This window comes from Etheostoma spectabile, unplaced genomic scaffold (assembly GCF_008692095.1).
Source record: "Etheostoma spectabile isolate EspeVRDwgs_2016 unplaced genomic scaffold, UIUC_Espe_1.0 scaffold465, whole genome shotgun sequence".
NCBI classification, from domain to species: Eukaryota; Metazoa; Chordata; class Actinopteri; order Perciformes; family Percidae; genus Etheostoma; species Etheostoma spectabile.
In genome coordinates, this window is record NW_022605616.1 from 163251 (window position 1) to 170086 (window position 6836).

The 6836-nt window shown below is 36.4% G+C and overlaps 2 long non-coding RNA genes across 2 annotated transcripts in view; both read right to left on the reverse strand.

Annotated features, from left to right (window-relative positions):
- LOC116686776 (uncharacterized) overlaps window positions 1-222 on the reverse strand; it is a 19396-nt gene extending 19174 nt beyond the window's left edge. The window contains exon 1 of the long non-coding RNA XR_004331356.1: window positions 209-222. This is a non-coding gene — a long non-coding RNA (uncharacterized LOC116686776). The remainder of the gene's footprint in view (window positions 1-208) is intronic.
- Window positions 223-2456: 2234 nt separating this feature from the next.
- Window positions 2457-3777, reverse strand: LOC116686764 (uncharacterized). Its single transcript, XR_004331347.1, has 4 exons — window positions 3693-3777; window positions 3433-3550; window positions 3289-3365; window positions 2457-3090 (listed from the first exon to the last, which is right to left on the reverse strand). It is a non-coding gene; the product is annotated as an uncharacterized LOC116686764 (long non-coding RNA).
- Window positions 3778-6836: the final 3059 nt, after the last annotated feature.

Sequence of the window (6836 nt, forward strand, 5' to 3'; positions counted from 1 at the left end):
ATACAGTATATATATATATATATATGACAATGATATCCACTGGTAGTGTACATGTGGGTTAACGTGAAGTCTACTAAAAGTACATTTAAAGGTATATTTCAAGTATAAAAACTAATACCTAAATAGAAAAGTGCAAAAGTGTTTAGTTAGTTTAAAGTGCAAAAAATAATATATAAATAGTAAACGTTCAGTATGTTCTTCAGTTCACTTAAAAACAAAAACGCAAAGGTATACTTGCCGTATAAAAAATATTGAACCAGGAGTTTACTGAGAGTATACTAAAACTAAAAAGTGGGCTTGAAGTATGTAACTAGTAAATTAGCAGTATATCTATAAGTTCACTTGTAGTATAGTTGCAGCACAAAACAAAAGTTAAATACAAACTATTTGTGTACTCAAAGTTTACTAATTCTTACACTTAAAGTATACATAAAAGTATACTTTCATAAACTAAAAAGTGCTAGAAGTATATAGCTTGTAAACTAGGGGCATATGTATAAGATCACTTGTAGTATCGTTGCAGTACAAAATAAAAGTTAAATATTAACTATTTGTGTACTCAAAGTTTACTACTCTTACACTTAAAGTATAAATAAAAGTATACTTTTATATACTAAAAAGTGGGCCAATTTAGTCCCAAGAAGTATTCAAGTAGTATATACCACTAGTGCATTGATATCAGTATACTTACTACATATACTTATTGAAGTTTACTTAAGAAAATTAACTTCAAGTATACTTTTTGAGTAAGGGTCTCTGGGCTCTGTTGCTCCAGTCTTACAGTCTGGACATCTGTCTTATTAAGGGTTGGGACACCGTGGTGGTAGATGCATTGTCTCAAACACTATGTGAGTGACACACAGCCAGCAGTCCACTGGGTGCATTGGGTGCACTGGCAATGTCTTTGCCGGCTCTTCTCTCTCTGATGACTGTTTTTCCTAATGTTGATCACATTTTGTTGTTTGCTGTGTTCAGCTTCTGTTGTCACGTTGTCTGGACTTGGTACAATATTCGTTTGCTGATGTCTTTGGATATGCTTCTTTGTGTCTTGATATATATGGTTTGGCTGGTCCTCCCAGGTTATTTAATCTTTAATAATGAGTTCAGCCCTCGCATTCTCCTGACTGCACACCAGCATGTTTTCACTCTGTTTAGTTATTTCATTTGTTAGTTACTGACAATATGCAGCTCACATCCTCTATTTCATCCATACACCATCATTACAGCGGTCAAGCCAGCTGACACTCAGATTTCCGTGGTCAAATCAGCCGACACACGAAATGCATTCAAACGGCCCAGATCGAGTAGCGAACGATACACATGCACCTATTTCTGGTTTTCAAAATAAGGTGTTAATACAAAGTACATATAAAAACAAGATTAATGCATTGTATTCACCACCAAGTAAAATATATGTAATCTGTGTCTGTCCCTTATACAAAACAAATACAATTCCAGTAAATTGTGAAAGAAATGTATTGTTGGAGTTATTCTTTGCTAATAACCTTAAAAATTAATAATTCCAGAGAACTATTTATTTCAGGAGTGACTACACCCATATTTAAAATCAAGCAATTAAACGGGATCAATTTTGAGATTTTATGAAATAAAAGTCCCTCATTTCTAGGCTAAAACGACATCAAATCTGAAACTTAAAGTGCAACAAAAAGACTTTGGTCCATAGTTCCATTCAATGACTGATATATTTGAGTACAGGACATCTTTTACTACACCCTTACTGAAAATCAAACATTTTTACTGTATCATTTTGGAGATTTTCCTAAGTAAAACCCCATCCGTCTATTTTTGAATGTCTAAAAATTTGAAACTGGAAGAGCTCTAAAAAGAGTTTGCGCCATAGTTCCAGGCAATGATTGTATATTTCAGTACAAGGCATCTTTCACTACACTCATACTGAAAATCAAACATTTTTACCGTATGTTTTGTAAGGTTTTTCAATTTAAAATCCTTTACTTCTGCTGTTGGATGACCAAAAACATGAAACTGGAGGTGCAATAAAAAGACTTTGGTCCATAGTTCCAGGCAATGACTGGTATATTTGAGTACAAGGCATCTTTCACTACACTCATGTTGAAAAGCAAACATTTTTACTGTACAATTTTGGAGATTTTTCAAAGTAAATCTCCATTCGTCTATCGTTGAATGACTTCAAATAGGAAACTGGAGGAGCTCTAAAAGGAATTTGCTCCATAGTTCCAGGCAGTGACTGCTATATATGAGTACAGGGTATCTTCGACTACACCAGTACTGAAAATACAACATTTTTACTGTCTCATTTTGGAGATTTCTCAAAGTAAAACCTCCTTCGTCTATTTTTAAATAACTAAAAACATGAAACTGGGGGTGCAATAAAAAGACATTAGTCCATAGTTCCAGGCAGTGGCTGTTATATTTGAGTACAGGGCATCACCTTCTACTCTCATACTGAAAAACAAAGTTCTACTGTAGAATTTGGAAGATTTTTAGAAGCAAAATCTCATACTTCTGCTGTTAGATGACAAAAAATGTGAAACTGGAGGTGCAATACAAAGGCTTTCCTCCATAGTTCCAGGCAATGACTGACATATTTGAGTATAGGGCATCTTTGACTACACCCATACTGAAAACCAAACATTTCTACTGTATAATTTTGGAGATTTTTCAAATTAAAACCCTATACTTCTGCTGTTGGATGACTAAAAACATGAAACTGGAGGTGCAATAAAAAGACTTTGGTCCATCGTTCCGTGCAATGATATTTGAGTTAAGGACATATCTGACAACACACAAAGTAAAAATCAAACATTTTTAAGGTACAACTTTTGAGAATTTTTAAAGGACATTCACACATTTCAATAGTGAAATAGTTACATGAAACTGAAGATGTTATTAAAATACTTTGCTCTGTAAATCGAGACACACATTCTGTATTTACAAAACTGTTAGGGTATGACACAACATGTACTGTATGTGGCATTATTTCCGACACAGACAACAATCCCAGTCACCTGTCTTTGCAGCGTCACGCTGTGCTGTGTCCATCTGTAGGCACTGGCCATGAAACCACCGGCAACAGCTGTCACACTGAATCTATAAAAGTTCAATACACAACCAATTTTACTTAAAATACATACTATTATGTCTGCATTCATAGGACGCCACGGTGAGTGATGGTTCTGACCAGACACCTTTGTTGCATGTCATGCTCCCTCTTTCTAACCTTTGCTTCCTGTCATCTATCTGTTTTACTTTAAAACAAAAAATTAAAAGACTCATACAGTAACTTACCCAGTCAGTAATGGAAGGTCCGTGGCTGGGTGGTTTTGTCGTCATGCACATTGCACAGTTGCTCTCTGTGTAAAACACTAATATACAAAAGAATATTTTAGATCCGTAGTACTACAATATCACATAACTAAGAAAAGGTTAAACCTGAGGCTTTAAGTATTTCCAGACTGAAATGTTTACACTGCTGTTCCATCTCTCTCTTTGCTGTACCAAATGCTATTTTGGGAATTTTCGGAAAGGTCTCCTTGACCGCCTTAGCCATCTAAGCAATGACCCCATATGTGACGTAATTTTGATAAAAATGTTGCGATTGTAAATGCTGAAAAAAAATTTTTTATCCAAAATTCTGAATCAATGGAGATCATTCAAAAAATATTTTAATATCTTGCTATATTTTTTTTTACCATGATGACAAGTACCCCACAGCTATTTCCATCCTGCTGCACTGGGTGTTGCATAAAACCTCCTTTCCATTTTATGTCAACCCAGTCAGTCCTTTTGAGGGAGGTCCTCCTCATTTTGAAGTACTCACTGTGTGAGAATTTTTCATGAGATTAATAATGTTCTCACTTAGACACTTACAATGTGTATAAAATATTAAAGACATCAACAGCATTGTGTATCAAATTAAGTTGAGAGAAGAGTTTTAATCTTCCTTTGCTCAAGTTCCTTCTAGTAACATTCTTCTACCGTTGATCACACTTGATCATGCTTATAGTTATTTATTGTTTTATTTTTATTCACACGTGTTGTGTGCTTGTCCATTAACTGAAGCCCCATTGAGGTTTTCTCAAGCTCCATCCCCATTCATGAATGCACTGCAGCGCTCTCCAAGGTGCTGAACCTTGTGCTGCAAACACCTAGGAAGCTATTCAGCAATGTCAAGGCTTTCACAATCAGAAACTCCCAAACATTAACTTCCTAGTGTAATTATTGAATTGTATTTTTTACAAAAAAACTTAAAATACCAATTGGTGTTTACTGGTTTCTGTCTTTGAATCACCTGTTACATCTGAGTACCAGAGAAAGGCATCTCTTTTTGTTGTCTTAGTTAATTTATATCTGTGCTGTACAATAAAGGTCGCCAAGTGATTTATTTATTTTTTAAATAAAGTTCTCGAAATAATCTTCAGTGTCCTGCCATCACTGCACTTGTGACTTGTCGTCACTGCATTCTTACAAAGTCCCTATCACACGCTAAATTAAATGTTTGGCTGTTTGCTTGACATATTCCCTGAGGTTGGCATCAAGTCACTGTCAAGGCCTTCACAAATGATACAGTGAGATCCTTGTCATACTCACAAAATGAAACAATGACACTCTTAATATTTTAAATAATGTAAATAAAATTGTGTTTTAAAGAGCAGGACTCTATTTCCATGTCAAGCCTTACCACAACAATGTCTGAACCATCTAAGCGTTTCAGACCCTGCTAAGATAATCAGGTCTTATTGGTTTCAGGGTCCAACAACTATTTCAATCCATGACAAAATAAATGCTAAAAATTAACAAGTGCCAGTTCTTATTCTGATTGTACAAGAAATCCAGCTATTCTTCTCTCATCAGGAACTGATGGGACACTTTTGATGTGCCTGAGACGGAAGGACATATGTTTAGTAACAATGTGTTTCCTATTGTATTCATTGGATGTCTTCATCCAAAGGTTAGAGGGACACATATGCAATAAAAATATACTAGTGAGGGAATTGGCCCGTACACCATATTTTCTGGACATCAAACTTTCATGAGCATTTCTGTCACCAAATCCCCACACCTGTTCCAAATTCACAGTCCGGTCCCCTTTACATGTAACTGCACTCGTATAACCAACCTTTTTTTTTTTTTACCAATTCTGCTGTCCAGCCTGTTTCCTTGTTTTATGACCATCGGCCAATTACTGTCAGTCTGTTACTGACTATTGCTTCTGAACTAATGTTCCTTTTACTACCATGACTAAGATTGTGACAAAAAATTATAATAAATATATTAAAGCTACTTAGGAAAAAAATGGCCTACTTCAATCTTTTTGCAGCATGGTTAGAGTCTGTCAGCTCTGTGGAGCTGCGTACTAGATCAACCAAATACACCCTGCTTATTGCTGTAGTTATGTACTGAAAACACAAGAACCACAAAAAGTATTATTCACAAATGATTCCCAACCCCATGAAAGTATTCATAAAAATACAAACGGAATCACTACTAACCAGAAACTTCCAGTGTACATTGTGTGCGTTCACAAAAGACTCTATTGCTTCATAGTTGTCGAGGTTTGTCTGTAACACATCTAAAACATCTGCTTCTTTTTTATTTACTAAATTGTAAATCTGCTTCTTCATATTGTACACACAGTCACACAAACATTTTTTATTCGCTAATAATGAAACAATGAAACAACTGTACATCTACACGACAAAAAGACTACTTACCCTGGATAAACTGCTTCTCCTTACCACTTCTCTCTTCCCTAAGCGGATCACACCAGCTATGTAATGATGGAGAATATAAATTCCTCTCCCCAAATTGTGGTTGTTGGCAGTTTGATGGAAGAGACTCTAAATGATCTTGAGATATACACTCACCCAAAGAATTATTAGGAACACCTGTTCAAATTCTCATTAATGCAATTATCTAATCAACCAATCACATGGCAGTTGCTTCAATGCATTTAGGGGTGTGGTCCTGGTCAAGACAATCTCCTGAACTCCAAACTGAATGTCAGAATGGGAAAGAAAGGTGATTTAAGCCATTTTGAGCGTGGCATGGTTGTTGGTGCCAGACCGGCCGGTCTGAGTATTTCACCATCTGCTCAGTTACTGGGATTTTCACGCACAAAGAATGGTGTGAAAAGAGAAAAACATCCAGTATGCGGCCGTCCTGTGGGTGAAAATGCCTTGTTGATGCTAGAGGTCAGAGGAGAATGGGCCGACTGGTTCAAGCTGATAGAAGAGCAACTTTGACTGAAATAACCACTCGTTACAACCGAGGTATGCAGCAAAGCATTTGTGAAGCCACAACACGCACAACCTTGAGGCGGATGGGCTACAACAGCAGAAGACCCCACAGGGTACCACTCATCTCCACTCCGTTACATGTCTCCCTACTGATTGTCGGTTAACAGTTAACTATTAACAGGATGAGGTGAATAACAGTACAGTATGTTTGCTGTTTTGAGTTAAAGTCATAGTGCGTATTTTCTGTCTCCCCATTGAGGAATTCTAAGTACCGTATATTCCGGACAATAAGTTGCACTTTGTTTCACAGTTTGGCTGGTCCTGAAAATTATAGTTGGAAAATACGGTAATGACAACATTCGGCGCATCTACATATTGCAAGTTTTCCGTAATCATGCACCACCCCCAACCCTCCTCCGAGCAGATGCTAGTAGCAAAGGAGGACATGGAGGCTTAAAAAAACATGAGGGGCTCTTCAGAGTTAATTATCTTCACTCAAGTTTCTCAATTACAATACAAAGCTGTTATCTGTAAATGTGCTGTCAGAAGCAAGAAAAATTAAAACAATATATGCTGTCTACACCGTGTTATCCTCCT